This window comes from Suncus etruscus, chromosome 18 (genome assembly GCF_024139225.1).
Source record: "Suncus etruscus isolate mSunEtr1 chromosome 18, mSunEtr1.pri.cur, whole genome shotgun sequence".
NCBI classification, from domain to species: Eukaryota; Metazoa; Chordata; class Mammalia; order Eulipotyphla; family Soricidae; genus Suncus; species Suncus etruscus.
The window spans coordinates 35,856,708-35,879,875 of record NC_064865.1 but is presented as its reverse complement, the minus strand read 5'-3'; positions in this window follow the sequence as shown (position 1 = coordinate 35,879,875).

Here is a 23,168-nt window from a genome sequence, read left to right as displayed (position 1 = left end):
AAAAACCAAAAACCAAAAAAAAAAAGAAACTGCACACCATATTACACATTTAAGTTAGAGTCCCACTCACTTAGCATGGTTTTGCAAATTACTACTATTCCCTTATTATGATTTCTTTTAAATTATCATTTTTGTTTATATTTTGTGTTCACCAGTTTGTTTATAATATCTCTACTTTTAGGTTTCATATATTTTTTATCTCCTACATCTGGTTAACATAGTCAAATGTCAAATGAGGTTTTTAGCAGATGCCAAAGCACATAAGAAAAAAAAATATAAGAACACATTACATTCCCTTATTTAAATGATTTTATCAAATAGCCATGGTAAAATAAATGTCATCAGGGCCTATGCGATAGCATAGCAGTAGGGCATTTACTTTTCACACAGTTGACCCAGGTTTGATCCCTGAAACAAAAGTTCAGGTACATATTTATTTTTACTAAGCTCAACTAGATCGTCAAAGATGACTTTGAACCTATATTTTTAAAATTTTATAAAAGAAATTTAAAAATAGAATTTTTTCAAGCAATTTTCATGAAACCAGCATTATATGAATACCAAAACTAACAGTTACATTTCAAAAAATAAAATAAACAACCAGTATTTATTTTTGGGAGGAGGGGGTATGCCCAGTGATGCTCAGGAGTTACTCCTGGCTTTGCACACAGAAATCGCTTCTGGCTTGGGGGAGCATATGGGACACCGGGAGATTAAACTGTGCTCTATCCTAGGTCAGTGCATGAAAGCAAACTCGTATCACTTGTGCCACCACTCCGGCCCCTACAGCCAGTATTTTTAATGAACAAATTTTAAATTTATAAAAAAAATCTTAATGTTAATTCTCAATGAGTTAAAAGTATTATACATTATAGCTAAGTAAAATTATTATAGGAATATAAGATTGATTAAGCATCTCAGCTAATAAATTAATATGATAAACTATATCAACAAAAGGAGAAAAACTACATATGTTTATGGTTTTAGAAAATCTAACAAAAAATTGTTTCACAAAATTTCCTTGACAAAATTCTAAACACAACTAGGGTTGTCCTCAGTACCACCATTACACATAGTCAAAACAGCTGAACAGACATAGAATCAAAAATAAATATAGTTATATATATGCAAAATGTTTATCATCCTTGACTATTGGGAAAAGTCAACCAAAAAATGAAAAATTACTTTATCCTCATTACAAAAATCTATATCAAAATGACATGAACTTTCTGGTAAGGATGTTGAATTTTTAAAATCTTCATTAACTGAGAATGTAAACTGTTCCAGTATCTATGGAACCATGTACACAGGTTTATCAAAATATTAAAATTATTACTTTTATGTGTTCCACATATTCTGCTCCAAATGATATAGTCCTAACTATATACAATAACTAATTTGAAAAGATATATGCAAGGAAAATGTTAATTTGTAGAGCTCTTTATATTAGCCAGTATCTGGAGATAATTCGCATGTCTTTTTTTTGGGGGGGGGGGGGTGTCACACCGGAGGCACTCAGGAGTTACACCTGGCTCTATGCTCAGAAATCCCTCCTGGAAGACTCAGGGGACCATATGGGATGCCGGGATTTGAACCACTGTCCTTCTGCATGCAAGGCAAACGCACTACCAATTCACATGTCTTATACCAGTCAATAAAATTGTAATGTATATGGACCAGAGCTGTGGCTCAATGCATAAGGCATCTGTCTTGCACTCACTGGCCTAGGACAGAACACGGTTCGATCCCCCGGTGTTCCATATGGTCCCCCAAACCAGGGGCAGTTCCTGAGTGGATAGCCAAGAGTAACCCCTGAACCTCACTGGGTGTGGGCTAACCCCCCTAAATTGTAATGTATATACACAATGAAATATTTATAAGAAATAATCAAAGTGTTCCTTTTGTACAACATAAATGAAAGAGAAAGACATCATAGCAAGCAAAATAAGTCAGAATGAAAATGTTAGATGACTTTACATACAAATGAAATTTACATACATATGAAATTTTAATAAATAAATACAAATAAAATTAATATGATCAAAATCTAATATAAAAACATAAATGAATATAAACTATTTCTAATAATTTAGCCGTTTTATTTTAGCAACTTAATTGTGACATCTTATCCTTTTATTAATGAATAATATTAATTCAAACAATTTCTGGGGTCTCTTTTGGTTGGTACTCTTTGAGCGTGCAGGATTTGATCACATATATTCTTTAGCTCTGGAAGTTTCTCTTTAATGATGTTCTTGACCGTTGATTCTTCCTGAAAATTTTCTTCCTGGGTCTCTGGGACTCCAATGATTCTTAAGTTATTTCTGTTGATCTTATCATTGACTTCTATTTTCATCTGTTCCCATTCTTTGACTAATTTTTCCATTGTCTGCTCATTTGCTTTAAGTTTTTTTTCCAATCTCTCCTGCTGTATGGAATTGTTATGTATCTCATCTTCCACAGCACCAAGTGTATTCTCAGCTTCTGATACCCTGTCCCAGAGCTTATCCATTTTGTCATTCACTTCGTTTACTGACTTTTTCAGGCCTGTTAGTTGACATGTTATTTCAGTTTGGAGTTTTGTGATTTCTGTCTTCACATTTTCTTGGTTCTTATTAGTGTTCTGTTCAACTCGATCCATGGTTTCTTTGAGTTCTATGAGCATCTTCCATATTGCTAGTCTAAAGTCCTTATCTGAGAGGTTGATTAGTTGGTTGGTCATTATCTGGTCATCAGAATTGTCATCTTCATTCTCTATGTCTGATGCTGGCCTGCGTTGTTTCCCCATTGTCACAATTGTATTGTGGGTTTTCCTTCGTGTTGTGGTGGTATTCATTGGCTATATGATGCAGGCAGCACACTCCTCTGGCTCCGCCCTTTCTGGATGGGCCGACTTGCCTCTAAGGGAGGGGAGTCCTCCGTGGATGAAGCCTCACACAGGATCAAATCTTAGGCCCGAGCATGCAACAGAGAAGACTGTCCCGAGAGAAATGCTTGCTTCTGTGATATAGGACAGTTCTTAGTGGGACTTTTTCTTCTTGCGATGGTGTTCTTTTCTTAGGTAGAGCGCACGGCCGCGTAGCGAAGCGAAGTTAAGTGCTCTGCTGGAGCCTCTTTTTGCCCCACTCCCAAGAGTTTCACGCAAGAGGACAGTAGACAGACATACACTGGTAGCACTCACAGTTTTTCACAGTTCGGCCCCACTGGGGCAGGCGTATTTTCGTGGATTTTCCCCGCCTGATGTCACAAACAGGGGACCCGGCTGCTGCAAAAGCTGCCGGTTTTTCTGTTCTGGCCCAAACAATTTCTAAGTCCCAAATATCTTGTGTATGTTTCTAACTTTGTGCATCACAAATAATTTTAGGCTGGAGAGATAGCATGGAGATAGTTCATTTGCCTTGCATGCAGAAGGACAGTGGTTAGAATTCCGGCATCCCATATGGTCCCCAGAGCCTGCCAGGAGCAATTTCTGAATGCAGAGCCAGGAGGAACCCTTGAACGCTGCTGGCTGTGACCCCCCCAAAAATAAAAATCCCCCCAAAAAGTTAATTTTAAATATATATTTTAAAATAAATTCTACTTGTCTTTAAGAGTATTTTCTATGCAATTTATAGTGATATTTTTTCTTTTTCAGATATAGCTAAGAAAATATTTGGTATTTTATTATTTTACTTTACTCACAATTATTTGAGGCAGGGAGGTCTTGGGTAGAGTTCTTGCATTGGGAGTCCTTTTAGAGCTAAGTCCGGTATCAAGCAACAGTCCGCGTTGGGAAGAGTTGGTAAGAAGGGCCACACTGCATGAGTCAACAGGGTTGCTGGCTGTCTTTTCTTGCCGGGGATGAGGTGTGGGTTTGGGTGGCTGTCCCTTCACTTCTTGTCCCTTCGCTTCGATGCTGGATACTTGTTCATTGGGGTAGGGGGTCAGTCTTGATGCCTAATAGATTAAGAACTGAGGGTGAAGAGTTTTAATAAGGTGGGAAATCTGGGTGGGATTGAAGGGTGAAGGGATAGTCGATTTCTAACAGGGGGGTAAGGGGGAAGTATATGGAAGGGACTGAAAAGGAGAAGAGAGCAAATAAGATTGAAAAGAAAAAGAAGAGAAAAAAAGCAGTGAGAAGAGAGGAGGAAAGAGCAAATGAATGTTAGTTTGCTTGAATGTGTTTGATGAGTAGGCCCTGTAGTATAATTCTGTAGGTCACAGTTGCTGCTTTGGTAGTCTGGCTGGTTACATACTTCAGGTCCTAAAAGAAGGTATAACCTAGAAATAAAGGGTATGTTAAATAGTTTTATTGAGACATCTTCATATCGCAAGCTGGGTATGGTATCTTATGTAAGTAACTGAGTCCCGAGGTGCCATCTTAAGTTGTCCACCCTTTGTATCCAAGAATGCCTGTGGACAGAAAAGGTAAGAGGTTATTTTAGATATAGTCAGATTAGGGCATTAAATCATATTATTTTGAAATGCTTCCATTGGAGTCAGTGATTTCCCATGGTAATCTTTATCTGTAATCTTTTATAGGATCCCTAAGAGATTATTATGGGCCTTTGTAGTAAAGGGCTGATTACATACCTGTTCTCTCTACGCTGCTGTTTTTGCTGTTGCTGTTCTCTTTATGGCATAATGTGTAGTCAAGAGTTTGTGTTGTTCTTCTTTCATGTGATTTGGGCACTACTCCCCAGTATATGTTGACTGTTACAGTGTTTGGAGTTTCTCCCCAGTTAAACCCTGTTATTTGATCATTGAGTATTAGTTGTATATATGGTATATTTTCTAGGTGATTCAGAATAGTGCTATCATCTATCATCTTGTGTTTATCTTTTATTTTCTGGCTTACTTCTTTTAACATAATATGTTCTATGTCAATTCACATTGCTGCAAAGTCTATGATTATATCATTTTTTTACTGTTTTTATTAAAAAACACTTTTTTCTTTATATATACAGGAGCACATATATTTTTATCTCTATTTTTATCTTTTTTTGGGTGTGTGACTTGCTTCTGTTTTCTTCTCTTTCCACCCCCAAATGCACTGGCAATATAATGTAGCACCATCTCTTCCTGCAAAGGCACACTAAAAAAGGGGGTAAGGTTACATTTAAAAACAGGCTCTTATCTACTAGGGATAAGAACTCATACTTTTTGAAAACACAGGGGCATCTCCCACCTTGAATATGTGTAATGTGGACCCAACTTAGACCCCAGGTGACTAGATGCCGACCGTCCAGCCTGGAACCCTGGATCCCAGGCATAGAAGTGACACAGTTCTTCACAACAGCTACAGGAACAAAATCCCATCTTGAACATCCTTAATACTGCTCAAACACCAACATGGCCCAGCTCTAATAGGATATCTTGACAATGAGGAAATTGGGAACAACTTGACCTAAGAGCAGAGTACCCTACCTCACCAGCTAACGATGAGACAAAATCAGAAGATTTGTCACCCTTTGGTCTGTGCAAAAGCCAAGATCGCGATCTACATATGACTGGCTGATAGAATCATGACCGGGCAGTATGTATCCTGGGACCAAGAAAAAACCCTAGTCTAGGGTTTGACCTATGACCTGCACAACAACCATGATCTCTAATTCCAGAGGTATGACTGAGACAGTAGCAACTGAATAGGTCTTCTGGTAACATAACGAAAGATGCTATCCCAGGTTCCATCCTAGGATCAGCACAAGGACCAAGACCACCAATGACAGAAGACAAATTATAATGACACTAAGGGAACAAAACTTCTAGAACCACAAAGAAAGAATTCAACTTAAGTTCCATCCTTGACATGTGCAGAGATGGAGATCTCTAGATACAGAGACCTGATTTTACCACCCAGGATGGAGCAAAAGTCTCCCATATACCACAAAAGCACCAACAGGAGAGTAAATGAACTAGAAAAGAGTCTATAGTTAATCCCATGACAATATACTCCAAGGGTGGAGAAACCCTGTATCACTTAGACCAAGGGAATTCTTTTTCGAATGACTCCAATGTTTACTGTGCCTATGCAGGAGGAGGTAAAAAAAGAGAAACAAAAAGCACAAAATAATCCTTTTTCTTTATCTAGCTTTTGTCGATTTCTTTGATTTGGTGTGGATATTGAACTGGTTGTCTCCATTTTTATTTATTTATTTTTTCTTTCTTCTTTTCTCTTCTGTTTTGTGCTCTGTCATGTTTTTTATCTCAAGTCCATGGCAAATATGGGGTGCCTATCTTTATTGCTTGTAGTGCTCACTGGATATTTTATTTGGTACTTCTTTTTATACACTTTCTTTTTCCCCTTCATCTCTCAAACCTAGGATGAGAGCCTCTAGAAGGACTCTGCCCATTTTCGGCATATTTAATTTTTACCCCATTTTATTACTTCCCTCTTCTTCAAACAAAAGAACATACCCTTAACTATCCGCCTCCCAATTAGAGGGGGATATAATGGAGGTATCATGACCAAACAGTTGAAAGATCACTAAGTAGTAAGCTAGGCACAGAGGGAACCACTCATTCTAGCAGCCCCCGGGGGTTAGGGTGAAGGCTATGGGAGGCAGGACTGGAGCAGAGGTGGAGGGAGGACAATTCAGTGGTGGGAATTCCCCTGATTCAATGTTAATATGTATCTAAAATATTGCTGTGAACGATATGTAAGCCACTATGACTAAAATAAAAATTATAATAAAAACTTAGGAATGGAAGAAATATACCTCAAGGTAATGACAACCAACTCACAATCAATATCATACTCAGTGGTGAAAAACTAAATGCCTTTATATCCACTGTTACTACTTTTATTTCATATAGTTTTGGAATTCCTGTCCACATAATCATACCCTTGCCCCAAACAAAACCTATCTAAGAGATCCAAATTTAAAATTAACCCACAGTTTCGCTAGATGTGTTTGTAATAATAAAATAGGATGGAGGGGGACTCAAACTCTAGTTAAACATTTCTCTATTGGAGGGAGAAAATACTTGTACATAATAAATCAAATTACAAGATTAAGACTTATATTCAAGATTATAAGCATTCACAAAACTCAACAAAAAGTTTAATAGCCCCATCCAAAAATGGGGAGAAGCAATGAAGAACTACGCATAATGTTCATCACTGCACTTAGTATAATAGTCAAGATATGGAATCAACTCACATGTCCAACTGCAAATAAGAAAATGTAGAAAGTGTGTTATATATAGGGCTGTGTGAAAAACAAAACTGTATTGGCACTACAGACAATGACTTGGATTGAATAAACTAGTTTGCCTGGAGCCTAGAGTTGGTCTTATGCCAGGAAACTTCAGGGGTAGTGGTCTCCTGTATTTAGACCAAGGCTATTCCTTTCTATGACCCCCATATTTTGGTGAGCCTATGCAAACAATATTTGCCACTCTAACACCATTTTTACTGTGCCCTTTTGACTAACACTTAACAAAAAACCTCTTAAACTTTTGATGTTAACTTAAACTAATATGTATGTGCATGAAGATATAAAAATACTATGCCTTCAAAGTTAAGGAGTCACATAAATCTCATGGCTTTGTGTACTGCCAGGAAATGTTATAATGTACTACAATCAGGGGACTTGTGGACAAAGTAATTGTACATGGGTTCTACCTTATTTTTCTTGACTGTAAGTTCAATATTTAGGCGTCAGCAAGGGGATTTCTTCTAAGAACTCTGTTTATGGGCGATTGTTCTTTCACTGTAACTTTACCTTGTCCTCTTTGCATCATTGTTCTCATAATTAAAAATAAAAAATAAAAAACAAAGTGTGTTATATATACATAATGGAAAAATTTGCCATGTAGTATATTTTCTGCTGACGCACATATACTCCATTTTAAAAATAGAAAAATTCATTGCATTTGCAGTAACTTAGATAAAAATAGAGGATATCAAGCTTAGTGACATCAGTTGAAAGGACATGATTAGATACACAATGGACTTTAATATGTGAAGCCTAATCATTTTTAGCAAGTGAGTAACAAATGATCAATGCCAACACAATAAAAGAATTGACTTACCCTATAAAATCAATAAGAAGTAAGATGAAAGGGAGGGACTTGGAGGTTCTTAGGGAAGAAAAGTGAGTGCACTGCTGAAAGGTATAATTAGTAATATTTAAACTACAGACTATCAATCAGTAAGTTTTTTATAAAATTATTATACAAAATTCATGATACTTCTAAATAGACACAATGAAATGGAAATGAGAAAAATTCATGCACAAACGTGCTTCAGAAGAGGAAGTACTTGGGAGTCAGTTTAACAGAAATATGAAAGATTTATACAAAGCAAAGTACTAAAAAAAAAAACCACAGGGGACACAGGAAATTAAAACCACCAACTACTTATGTGTTTTAAAATTAATAGTGTTGGAGCCAGAGTGGAGGCACAGTGGTAAGGCATTTGCCTTGCACACGGCTAACTTAGGATGGATCACGGTTAGATCTCCCTGCATCCCATATGGTCCCCCAAGCCAGGGGTGATTTCTGAACGCATAGCCAGGAGTAATCCCTGAGCGTCACTAGGTGTGGCCCCAAAATAAAACAATAAATAAATAAATAAATAAATAAATAAATAAAATTAATAGTGTCATACTGACAATCCTACCCAAAGCACTAAGCAGATACAATAGAGTTTCTATTAAAACAACGACTTTAGTAAAGACATAGATAAAATTTATATGCAGTAATAAAATGACCAAAATAACAATTCTAAAGTAAAAAAGCATTCCAAAGGGGGGGAGAAAATGAGTAGCTTCTTTATCCAAATAATGATCAAAACGGTGTGGTACTGAATAACAGATTCTCAGACCAGTGAAATAAAATGAGAACCCAGAGAAATATCCTCAGGTATATAAACAGCTAATTTTCAACAGGGAGAAAAATATATGAAGTGGAGTAAGAAAATACTTTCAACAAAAGGTATTGAGAAAGTGGTTGGTCACTTGTAAAATTAAAAAAAAAACTTAGATTCCTTTAAAACACCATTTATAAAGGTCAAATCAAAATGTATTAAATATATTGTTGTCATGATATCAGACCTAAATTCATAAATTATAATTAAGGAAAACTTAAGTGGAACAGTTTATGACAATGAATCTAGAGGTATTTCAAATATTTCAATGTCCTTGAACAAGCAAAGAGAATCAAAAATAAATGCAACTACATCAAGTTCAGAAGCTTCTGCACTGCAAAATAATTATTACCAGAATAAAAAGCTAACCCACAGTATCGGTAAATGTATTTTACAGCCTCTCATCTGGAAAAAGGTCAATTTCCAAAATACTGTATGTAAAGCACTTAACACAAAGCAATTAATTTTATCAATAAATATATGCATCAACAGATATATCCTCAAAATTAAATAATTTATGAGTGTTCCTGCATATTTTTTCAGCTAATCCATTTGAGTACTTCTACCTACAGTTTTTTATAAGAATGAAAGTGGTGCCTCTCGTAGAGGCACATATCTGAACACATATCAGTGTTTAATGTGTGTTTAACACACATATTTATACACATATCAGTTTTTAAATGATGCGATTACAGCAGGTTTAAATTTATTTTCTTGCATATTTAAAAGTTTTTATGCTTCTGCACCTCAATATAGAAATAGTGCCCAGGATACAAGAGTCACCCACTGAGTGGGAGAAACTATTCACCCAACACCCTTTAGATAAGGGGCTAATATCCAAAATATACAGGGCACTGACAGAACTTTGCAAGAAAAAACATATAATCCCATAAAAAAAATGGGGAGAAGAAATGAACAGACACTTTGATAAAAAAGAAATACAAATGGCCAAAGGCACATGAAAAAATGCTCCTCGTCACTAATCATCAGGGAGATGCAAATCAAAACAATGATGAGATGCCACCTCACACCCCAGAGATTGGCCCACATCACAAAGAATGAGAACAATCAGTGCTGGCGGGGATGTGGAGAGAAAGGAACTCTTATCCACTGCCGGTGGGAATGCCGCCTAGTCCAGCCTCTATGGAAAGCGATATGGAGACTCATCCAAAATCTGGAAATTGAGCTCCCATTTGACCCAGCTATTCCACGCCTAGGGATATATCCTAAGAACACAAGAATACAATACAAAAACCCCTTCCTCACACTTATATTTATTGCAGCACTATTCACAATAGCCAGGCTCTGGAAACAACCAAGATGCCCTTCAACAGACGAATGGCTAAAGAAACTGTGGTACATATACACAATGGAATATCATGCAGCCGTCAAGAGAGATGAAGTCATGAAATTTTCCTATACATGGATGTACATGGAATCTATCATGCTGAGTGAAATAAGTCAGAAGGAGAGAGAGAGAGGCAGAATAGTCTCACTCATCTATGGGTTTTAAGAAAAGTAAAAGTCATTTTTGTAACAATCCTCAGAGACAATGAGAGGAGGGCTGGAACACCAGCTCACTCCATGAAGCTCACCACAAAGAGTGGTGAGTACAGCTATAGAAATAACTACACAGAGAACTACCATAGTCAAGTGAATTAATGAGGGAACTGGAAAGCCTGTCTGGAGTACAGGTGGGGGTGGGGTGGGATGGAGGGAGATTTGGGACATTGGTGGCGGGAATGTTGCACTGGTGAAGGGGGTGTTCTTTACATGACTGAAACCTAGTCACAATCATTTATGTAATCAAGATATTCAAATAAAGAAAAAATATATATTAAAAAAGTTTTTATGGATTCAGTATATATTAATATACTAAGTAACATAGGCTACTTAGTAAGGTATGAAAGAATAGTAAAACATAAAATAGAATTATCTTAGATAAACCCAATTATTAGTACTCCATATTAAAAGTTTCCAGGTAGTAAATCCATTGAAACTTCTTCCTTATTCTCATTTATGAAGTTTATGAAAACAATAAAGTCACCTGCAATCCAGTTAACTAAATAGAATATCAACACTTCAAGAAAAAAGAGGAAGAAGTGCATTTCTTTGTTAAATATTTTTTAATACCTATATATCTCTAGTAGAAGATGTCATCAATGGTTTCTAGTAAACTGCCTCACATCCCACGTGTATATTTGAGTTTATATACCAGTGTGCCATGTAGTATACTTATTTTACTGTTTTTGATAGAATAAAAATTTACTTTAAAGCAATGTCCAAAATTAGCAGATCATTTTTTCTTTTATGGAATATGGACCTTTCTAAAATTCAGACTGAATAAAAATTTACTTTTGTACTTTCAGATCTTCATTAAAAATAGAAACTATCCCAGATATAAGAAAATTCAAATTAAGAGATACTAACTCATCCTAAGCTATAGTGAAAATTGTCCTGTACTTTATAGACAGGAATAATTGTTCTGGTTTTTTCTTTGTATATATTGTGGTTATCCTGCTTTTATACCAAGCTTTGGCTGCAATGAAAAAATAAGGACTTAGGAAAATGATCTAACTCCACCAACATTTATGTTTATTACACACTGATGCATGTCTTTGTTAATTATTATTATAATTGTCTATTAATATGTATCTATGTTTTATATGTGTAAACAAAAATAAGTTATTAACACTATATTTGCATTAATTTCCTCTTTTTTTTTCAGATCGTATTTTGCAAAACATAGGTAAATTTCTGAGATGCCATCCAATTGATTGCTCTGGATGTCTTTTATTCTCCATTCCTTTTAGCTTTGTTTCCTTCATAACCATACTATTTCCTTTTCCTACTCTTTCTATTCTAGTGGTGTTAAGAATTTCCCCCAAGTGGGTCTTTCCTTTATCTCCTTTGCTATTGTACATATTTTATCTTTCTTTTTTCATTTCAACCTATTCATTATCTCTAATCATGGAATCTCTTGCCTTCTAACGATTTGCCACTAAGACATTCATACCCAATTTTATTTCTATGGACGTTCATTCTCTTGGTAAAATTATTATTTGAGTTGCTTTAATTTAGCACCTGGTGATTTCTTAATTTTGCTTATAGGTGCTTAATTTCTTTGCCAATACAGTGAGTGATGATTTTGTTTTTCCCCTTTGTTCTTTGAGTTTTGTAAGGGTCAATGGTGGGATACTATATTCCTGAATACTTCAAAACTGATGTGTTCAGTTGTTTATACCAAATAGCAACTAATTACATATTTACGTTATTTTCCTTCCCATGTAGTTTTATTTGAGTATGATAAGGAAGTTACCAACTAACATTCCTTTTAGTTAACTGAGATTAGACTATAGATTAAAACTTTACTGTCTAGGGGTCCAAGTGATAGCACAGTGGTAGGGCGTTTGCCTGGCATGTGGCCAATCTAGGACAGACCTTGGTTATATCCCCCAGCATCCCATATGGTCCCGCAAGCTAGTAAAGATTTCAGAGCACATAGCCAGGAGTAACCCCTGAGCGTCACAGAATGTGGCCCAAAGAGCAAAAAAATAAAAATAGAAATAAAAATAAAGACTACATTGTCTGAATTTGAAGTGCCACATGACATCTTCCCCCAATAAAAATAAAAGTATATAGTAATAGTTAGAAGACAAATGGATATAACTCTAAATAAATCCCTGGCCTAATTATCCCTGGTGGAATAATGTTATGTTGTTACAGGACTAAAGGACAGGAGTCCCTAATCATTAAGCATTCAGGCTTGTGTTGTGCAGGGTTTGGGGGTGGGGTCAGCCTACTCTTTATTCTTTATAAATATTGTGGTTATTCTGCCTTTTTAGTAACTCCAAGGAAACTGGTTGTAGTGAATAAACAAAGATGATTCAAATGACCTTTGCAACTAACTCCAACACTTATGTATTTGCACACTGATGTATGTCTTTGTCAATAATTATTATATTTGCCTATTAATATGTGTTTAAGTTTTATACGTGTAAACAAAAATAAATTATTTTACATTATATTTGCATTAATCTCCTGTTTTATTTTTCAGATCGTATTTTGCAAATAATAGGTAAATTTTCATATGCCATTATAATGATTGCTCTGAGTGTCTTATTTTCCATTCCTTTTAGCTTTGTTGCCTTCATAACCATTCCTTTTCTTATTCTTTCTACTCTAGTGCTGTTATGTTTTTCCCCTTATAGTGAATCTTTTCTTTATTTCTTTTTTTTTTTTTTTTTTTTTTTTGCTGTTGCTGTTTGTTTGTTTGTTTGGGGCCACATCCGGAGGCTCTCAGGGGTCACTCCTAGCTCTGGATGTCTTTTATTTTCCATTCCTTTTAGCTTTGTCTCCTTCATAACCATCCTATTTCCTTTACCTACTCTTTCAACTCTAGTGCTGTTATGAATTTCCCCATAGTGAATCTTTTCTTATTTCCTTTCCTTTTTTGTTGTTGTTGTTTGTTTGTTTGGGGCCACACCCGGAGATACTCAGGGGTTACTCCTGCCTCTGTGCTCAGAAATCGCTCCTGGCAAGTTCTGGAGACCATATGGGATGCTGGGAATGAACCCATGTCCATCCTGGGTCAGCAGCATGCAAGAAAAATCCCTGCCACTTTGCTATCACTACAGCCCCTATCTTCTTTCCTATTGTACTATTTTATCTCTCTTTATTTATTTCAACCTTTTCATTATCTCAAATCAAGGAATCTCTTGCCTTCTAGCGATTTGCCACAGATTTATCAAGTGCTGTGACATTAAAGGAATTCAATGATAAGCATGTGCCTTGTGCATTAAGTCATTCATACCAATTTTATTTGTATGGACTTTCATCCTCTTGAAAAAATTATTTTTGAGTTATTTAATTTAGCACCTGGTGATTTCTTAATTTTGCTTACAGATGCTTGCTTGCTTAATTTCTGTTGTCAGTACAGTGAGTGATTGATTTTAGCTTTTCATTGGCCAGACTCAGCATTTTGATGGGCTTTTAGATTTCCCTGATTTTCTGTCCCTATTTACAACTGTAGCTAGGCTCTTTAGCTCCCCTTTGTTCTTTGAGTTTTGTAAAGGTCAATAGTGGGACATTGTATTCCTGAATACTTCAAAACTGATCTGATCAGTTGTTTATACTAAATAGCTACTAATTATACATTCTAGTTATTTTCCTTACCATGTAGTTTTATTTGAGTATGACAAGGAAATTATCAACTACTTACTCCTTTGAGTTAACTGAGTTTAGACTATAGATTAAGACTATACTGTCTGTAAATTTGAAGTGCCACATTACATCTTTCCCCAATAAAAATAAATGTACATAATAATAGAAGACAAATAGATATTAGTCTAAGTCAAACCCTGGCCTAATTTCTTGTGGGATATGAAGGCCCAGGACAAAAGGTGGGAGTCCCTAGGCTTTCAGGCATGGGGTATACGGGATTTCTGGTAGAGTCTGCCTGATTTTTATTATATAAATATTGTGGTAAGTCTGCCTTTGTAGAACTCCAAGCCAACTGGCTGTAATGAATAAACAAGCATTAATTCAAATGACCTCTGCAACTAACTCTAAAACTTACGTATGTACACACTGATATATGTCTTTGTCAATTATTATTATATCTTCCTATTAAAATGTATTTAAGTTTTATATATGAAAACAAAAATAAATTATTTTACATTATATTTGCATTAATCTCTCCTTTTATTTTTCAGAACGTAGTTTGCAATATTCAGGTAAATTTCTGATATGCCATTAAATTGATTACTCTGGATGTCTTTTATTTTCTATTCCTTTTAGCTTTGTCTCCTTCATAACCATACTATTTCCTTTACCTACTCTTTCTACTCTAGTGCTGTTATGAATTTCCCCCATAGTGAATCTTTTCTTTATTTCCTTTCCTTTTTTTTATTGTTGTTTGATTGTTTGGGGCCACACCTGAGGTGATCAGGGGTTTACTCCTGTCTCTGTGCTCAGAAATCGCTCCTGGCAAATTCAGGAGACCTTATGGGATGCTGGGAATGAGCCCGTGTCCATCCTGAATCATCAGCATGCAAGAAAAGGCCCTGCCACTGTGCTATTGCTCCAGCCCCTATCTTCTTTTCTATTGTACATATTTTTATCTTTCCTTCATTTTTTATTTCAACCTTTTTATTATCTCTAATCATGGAATCTCTTGCCTTCTAGCGATTTGCCACAGATTTATCAAGTGCTGTGACATTAAAGGAATTCAACTGATAAACATGTGCCTTGTGCATTAAGTCATTCATACCCAATTTTATTTGTATGGACTTAAATCCTCTTGGAAAAATTATTTTTTGAGTTGTTTAATTTAGCACCTGGTGATTTCTTAATTTTGCTTACAGATGATAGCTTGCTTAATTTCTGTTGCCAGTACAGTGAGTGATTGGTTTTAGCTTTTCATTGGACAGACTCAGCATTTTGATGGGCTTTTAGATTTCCCTGGTTTTCTGTCCCTATTTACAACTGTAGCTGGGCTCTTTAGTTTCCCCTCTGTTCTTTGAGTTTTGTAAGGGTCAATGGTGGGACATTGTATTCCTGATTACTTCAAAACTGTTCAGTTGTTTATACCAAATAGCTACTAAATATACAATCAAGTTATTTTCCTTACTATGTAGTTTTATTTCAGTATGACAAGGAAATTACCAACTACTTACTCCTTTTAGTTAACTGAGATTAGACTATAGATTAATACTACACTGTCTAGAGGCCCTAGTGATAGCACAGTGGTAGGACGTTTGCCTGGCACAAGGCCAATCTAGGACAGACCTCAGTTCTATAACCCAGTATCCCATATGGTTCTCCAAGCCAGTAGATATTTCTGAGCGCATAGCCAGGAGTATCCCCTGAATGTCACAGGGTGTGGCCCAAAAAGCAAAAAAAAAAAAAAAAAAAAAGACTATACTGTCTGAATTTGGAGTGCCACATTACATCTTCCCCCAATAAAAATGAATGTACATAGTAATAGCTAAAGACAAATCAATTCCTGCCCTGTATCTACTCTTTCTACTCTAGTGTTATTAATAATTTTTCCCATAGTGAATCTTTTCTTTATCTCTGCTCTTATTGTACATACTTTATCTTTCTTCCTTTTTGCATTTCAATCTGTATTATCTCTAATCATTGAGGCTTTTCCTTTATAGCAATTTGCCACAGATTTATCAAGCGTTGTGACATTACAAGAATTCAGTGGATAAGTGTGTACCATGTGCATTAAGACATTCCTACACAATTTTATTTGTATGAACTTTCATTCTATTGGAAAAATATTTTTAATTTTTTTATATTATTACCTTGTGGGATATGATGGTTCAGGATAAAAGAGTGGGAGTCCCTAGTTTTTCAGGCATGTGATGTGCAGGGTTTCAATGTAGGATGGGCCTGCTCTTTATTCTTTTTAGATATTGTGGTTAATCTGCTTTTTAGTAACCCCAAGCAAACTGGCTGTAATGAATAAAAAAGGATTGATTCAAATAACCTCTGCAACTAACTCCATCAACAATTATTTTACTACACACTAGTATATGCTTTTCTAATCTGTAATATGGTCATATTAATATGTATCTAATTTTAATATGTGTTAAATGATTAATTTTTTATTTGCATTAATCTCCCATTTTATGATGAAATTTTACAAATAGAAGATAAATTTCTATTATGTTTTTAACTAAATTTCTATTAAATTGATTGCCCTTGATGTCTTTTACTTTTCATTCCTTTTATATTTGTTTCTTCAACAAGCACAATATTTCCTGTTCTTACTCTTTCTACTCTAATTGATTGTTAACAGTTTCCCCATTGTAAATATTTCCTTTTTCTCCTTTCTTACTGTACATATTTCTCTTTCTTCCTTTTTTTAATTTCACCATATTCATTATCTCTAATCATGAGGGCTTTTGCCTTAAAGTGATTTGCCACAGATTTATCAAGTGTTGTGACATTAAGGAATGAAATGCATAAATAAATTTATGCATTAAGTAATTCATATTCAATGTATGATATTTATCAGTTTTTTGGTTTTGTTTATTTATATATTGTTTTCAGACTATGCCCAACACTTCTCAGCACTTATTCCTGTCTTTGCTCTGTCCCAGGGAAACTCTTGGTTGGGTTCAGGGATTAAATGAGGTGTCATAGAACTCTGCCAGCTGCTTACAAACCAAGTGCCTTACATGCTGTACTATGTATATCTCTGGCTCTGTTTTGTAACTCAAAACACAAGTTGAGTTCCCAGTAGTATGCAGTCATCACTTTCCTAATACCTTAGGAGATGAAAGCAGACTCACAAATCTTTGTCAGTTACATTTCTCTTTTGTTTATTTGTCTTATGTTTGGAGACACACTTGATGATGCTCAGGAATTACTCCTGATTCTACTCAGAGACCTTTTCTGTTGTAGTGCCAATAATTAAAAACTAGTGTCTTGCATGCAAGGCAAGACCCACGCCCACTGTACTATCATCACTCTGGCCCTATATATTAATTGTCTTATCAAAAACAATTCTCTATGAATTTTATAATATATTAATTGGTTAAGTATGAACTTGTTCACTATTTCACTGCTCTTGTATATGTTAATAAGTTCTCCAGATATCTAAACGTTTTTTGTTTTGTGTGATGGTGCTCAGGTATGTATTCCAGTTCTTTACTAGAGGGTTACTAGGGACACTGTATGGGGTGCCACAAATTGAATCTAGGTAGGTTGTGTGCAAGACATAAGCTTCACCTTTTGTTATCTGTCATGTCCCAAAACTGATCTGCTAAAGAAAGAAATACATTTTTGTTTATTTTCATCTTGTTATGTATATATTTATGACATTTTTCAATAATTTATATTTTCTGAAAGTTTATTTCCCATAATATTTATGTTTTCTCATTTTATTTTTCAGAATTACTTCATAAAAATCTGGTAAATATTTTATAAAATTTCTTTTCTCCTGATTGTTCTTAACAAAACTGTTTTAATGATATTTTAGTGTTTGCTGTCCATACTAATATTCATATATTAGCTCACACTTCTCATTTGTGTCAACTTTTCTAAGTTTTGTCTTTCCCCAACATAATACATTTTCTCCAATTCTGTTTTCTTCTTTCAAAGCATTCCTATAAGTTCTTTTTAATTCTTGCATGTAAACACTTCTATGTAAGCACCATCTCTTTGTCCTATACAATATGACAATGATTTATGAGTTGATAAGATTAAGATAGTTTGTTTAACATAGATATCTATTCATTATGTAATTTATATAAATATACATATAAACGAGTACCACTTTTATATTTCATTCTGTTGTTCATTCTGTTGTTGTTTTGTTGTTGTTACTATTATTGAATTGTGAGCCAAACCTGGCTGAGCGTAGGTCTTACTTCTGGATCTGTGTTTGAGAATAATGCCTAGAAGGGCTTAGGGGACCTTAGATGATTGCCAAGTAGGCTATGTGCATGCAGTTTCTCATGCAATGCTCTCCAGCCTATGTGTTGTTGTTGTTGTTGTTGTTATTTTTCCACAAATATTCTTTTTTTTTTTTGGTTTTTTGGGCCACACCCGTTTGATGCTTAGGGGTACTTCTCACTAAGTGCCCAGAAATTGCCCCTGGCTTGGGGGGACCATATGGGACACTGGGGATCAAAATGCAGTCGCGATCTTTCCTTGGCTAGCGCTTGCAAGGCACCTTACCTCTAGCGCCACCTCGCCAGCCCCATTTTTCTACAAATATTCTAGATCAATCTTCTAACTTCCAACTTTTTTTAATCTGATAATTTTTATTTCCACTCAATGTTCATATGAATATTTGGTTACTGGTCACCTCCATTCCCCCTGCCCCCATTCATGAGGCAGAGCAAGACGATTCAAGATATGTGGTTCTGTTGTGAAAAAATGGGAGGATTCCATCTAAAGGTTATAAATATGAATTTAAATGAAGAAAGGGAAAAAGAAAAAAAACAAAAAACAGCATTTATAAAACAGAACTACTAAAAACAACCACTATCATATAATAACATGAGAACAAATGGAAATAAAAAATTAAAATAATAAAAAAGAAGTAAGAAAGAAAAATAGAAGAGAGGAAAAAGAAAAAATAAATAGTAAGAAGAAAAAGAAAAAAGAAAAGAAAGCAAAGAAAGAAAGGCTGGTGTGACAAGGTTTTGTTCTACTATTTATTTATTTATTTATTTATTTATTTATTTATTTGCATAGGCACAGTAAGTATTGGGGAAATTAGAAAGAGAATTTTCTTGGCCTAAGAGATACAAGGTTTAATTCATTTCATACAATATTTCATTTTGTTGTTGTTTTGTTGTTGTTACTATTACTGAATTGTGAGCCAAACCTGGCTGAGCTTAGATCTTTCTTCTGGATCTGAGTTTGAGGATAATGCCTAGAAGGGCTTAGGGGACCTTAAGACCCATATATGCTCATTTTCACACCCCATGGTCTTTTTATGGTGCCAGGAAACTTTCCACTCAGTTGTGAATGATAACATCAGGCCTCTGTAGTTAGAAATCTTGGTATTTGCATAGGACATAGGACAAAGGCTAGGATAGAGTCTTTCTTTATACTTCTAGATGTTCTGTTCCATCACTGTTGTTGTAATCAGTCTGCTGGAATTAGTGGTCTTGGTTTTTGCTCAGATCCTAGGACAAAGCCTTGGATAGAGTATCTCATTATGGTTCCAGAAGTTCTGATCAGTAGAGTTGTCAAAGTCAGACCTCTGGAATTAGAGATCTTGGTTATTGTACAGTCCTAAGCGGAGGACTTTCTTATACCATGATAAGTTCTGCCCAGTCATGTTTGTCAGAGTTCTGTAGTTAGTAATCTTGTTTTTTCGCACAGAGGAAAGAATGACATGTCTTCTGATTTTATCATACCATTAGATCAAGTTGCTGCCATTTCCTTGTTGTCAGGATGTCATATCAAAACTGGTGCAAGTTGGTGTCAGAGCGGTATTAAGAGTTTCCGAGAGAGGAGTTTAATTCCTGGTGCTGTTGCTGGGAACGGTGTTGGTTCTATATCTGAGATCTGGGGTTCTGGGTTGGATGGTTACTGTCCAATCACATGGAGTCTAAGTTGGGTCCATATTACACATGCTCTAGGTGGGAGTTACCCCTGTATTATAAAATGTATGGGTTCTTATACCTGGTAGATTGCCACGGCATACATAAACTTTTAGGGGAGCTCAGCACATCAGATGTATCCTCAGATTTTCCTGGTGGGGAGAACTGAAATAACCCCCACATGGTTCCTCAAAAGGCCCGCTGTAGATGCTTTTTTTCCCTGCATGGATGGTTGAGGAATTTTCGAAGAGATGCTTGGCAATACATTTTTGGTCATTATTTGGCTATCTCTTCTTTGTATATCTCGGGCAAAATTGTGGCCTCTATCAAATAATTTGGCTCAGAAATTCCAGCACCAAAGATTACTAAGAGAACCCCTTTTCTGGATAATATTTAGCACCTAAAAGCAAAGACAATATTTTTTTCTGTTTTTCAAACATGACCTTGCAACTGCAGTCTCTGAGTATCAAGGGCGAATGCAGATCCTGGGCTATTGACTCTCCTCAGAAAATAGGGAAACATTTTAAGGGGATTTGGCTCCTTCCTTTACTTGAATGCTAAAACAATAGAGTCCAGCCCATTGAAGATCAAGTTCCTAGATATTTTTTACTTCCTAATAATCCCTGATTTTGCATTTGAAGTAAGCTTGCAAAGAGCTGCCTTAGTTGTAACCTTCTCCTTTGTAACTTAGAATTTTTACAGTCACACCCATAGTTTAGGCATTGTCACTGTTGTACTTTGCTTTGTGATTATAATTATTCTTCACTATACTTATGGCTGATTTTACCCTATAAATCCCCTTGCCTAGAGATTAAACTTATCGCACTCCTGCCAGAAGATGTGTTGACCCCACATACTCTGTGTGTGGTTTTATTATATCATATTTCATATTCGTCTATTCATGTGCCTGCTTTCCTTTCATGAAGGATTTCTTTCTCACTAGAGATTGCTGAGACACCTGCAGCAGTAGATAAGAGTTTGTTTTTGTGCATAAGATTTCCCCCTTTTTAGAGTGCCTATGAAAAAGCGAATGGTACCATAGTATATTGCTGATGCATTTGGGAATAAGAATGATAGGCTACACAATCTCTGTGCCCTGGTTTTGACCAGAGCTTTTATCCCAGGCAAGACTTTTTCTTCTAGGTTTTCATACCAAGCAGAACCAAAACAGGTGATAACTTCCAACTTTTAAGGTATTTAAAAATATTCATCTTATGTTTTTAATATTTATTTTAGGCATCTTAATTTAAAACGTAATAACAGGGACTGTTCAGAGGTAGGTGTTTTCCTTGCATTTGACTGACCAGGGAGGGACTTGGTTGGATTCCCAGCTTCCCATATGGTAGTCAGGGCAATTTCTGAGTGCAAAGCCAGGAGTAATCCCAGAGCACTGCTGGGTGTGGCCCAACAACAATAAATAAATAAAGCTTAAAAGGACAAAACTTTCTCTTCCTCTCCTCTTCCTATTAAAAAATGTTGATAATGACAAAATTTTATGTATAAACATTCCAGCACCACACCTTCCACCAGTGATCAGCTTCCTTCCACCACATTTTACATGACTATCTACTCCACATTATATCTCCACACTCCTACAACAATGATACATTTCCTACTAAAAATCAGTTCTCAGTTTATGTTGCCTTTGGACATTTGTTGTTTCTTTTTTATATTTATTTAGATCCAAGATGTGAAGGATACAATTCTGTATCTGACACTCTTCTTCTAATTAATTTCATTCAGCATGATACTCCAGATCTATCCACCTAACTGCAAATTGCATAATTTGTCTTTTCTGAGTCACATTCCATTTGTCTTTTCTAAGTCATAAATACATCATTATTTATTTATCCAGTTATCTATTATTAAATATGTACTTTGTTTCCAGATTTTAGCTATTGTATATTGCACCAATGAACATAGACATGCAAATGTATTTTTTGCATGCAAATGTCTTTTCTGATTTTATGAAACTCTTGGGGAATACCAAAAAGTACAAGCTTCCAATTTTTAACACTTATCCTCTTAATTTTATTTAAAAACTCTATCAGGGGTCCTCAAACTTTTTAAACAGGGGGCCAGTTCACTGTCCCTCAGACCATTGGAGGGTCTGACTATAGTAAAAACAAAACTTATGAACGAATTCTTATGCACACTGCATATATCTTATTTTGCAATGAAGAAACAAAACAGATACAAATACAATATGTGGCCCGCGGGCCATAGTTTGAGGACCACTGCATATCAATGTACACCTTATGTTGTACTAACTCTTCTCTTAATTTTTACATATCAATGAAATGTTACATAGAGATTTTTAAAAGTTCAAACATTTTTCCTAATCAAATATTTCTTATTTTGAGGCTATAGAGTTTGTACAATAGACAAAACATTTGCTACATATGGTTGCACAAGTCCACCAGGTATGATTCCTGAGAGCAGAGCCAGGAGTAAACCCTGAGCATAGTTAAGTATGGCCCAAGCAATAAAAGTCAACAAAAGATTCTTTATTCTTTTTCACTCTCATTATGTAATGTATCTCCAAATATGTAGACAAATGGCCCAACTGTTACACCCAGTTTTATTCAACTATCAAGGACAGATGGTTCAACAGCTATAGCTTAGCAAAATGATGTTGCTAGCCCCACAGATTCTCTAGTACTAGAGCACCAGAATCATCTCAGTTGTGCTCATGTTCTTCTCTTCAACTTTTGTTGGGAAAATTTTTACAAATAGTAATAGTAATCCTGATATTGGAAAATAAAGTGTCATGTTTTCTGATTTTAAATTGTCTATTAAGCATATAGAGTAAGGAATTGGAATAAAAGACAAACCAATGTGATAGAATCAGGAATTCATAAGCATATCTCAAACATATGGATAATTAATTCATGACAGAGCAATCAAAAGCACCAAATGAAGAAATGGGGGCTTATTCTATTAATAATATTAGAAAAGCTGTTGAGCCATATGAAATGACTAAATTGTTTACTATCTCACATAAGGCACAAAAGTTAACTAAATGTTTGTTATATAACAAATGTTATATCAGAACTGATTATAGCATATACAAAATAATAGAGGCTAAAAGACAGTACAGTAGATAGGGTGCTTACCTTGAACATGGTCACAAAAAAAAATAAGTTTGACTCCTGACATCCCACATGGTCCACCAAGCACTGCAGGAGTGATTCCTAACTTTAGAGTAAGGAATAAACCTGAGCACTGCAGGGTTTGGCCTC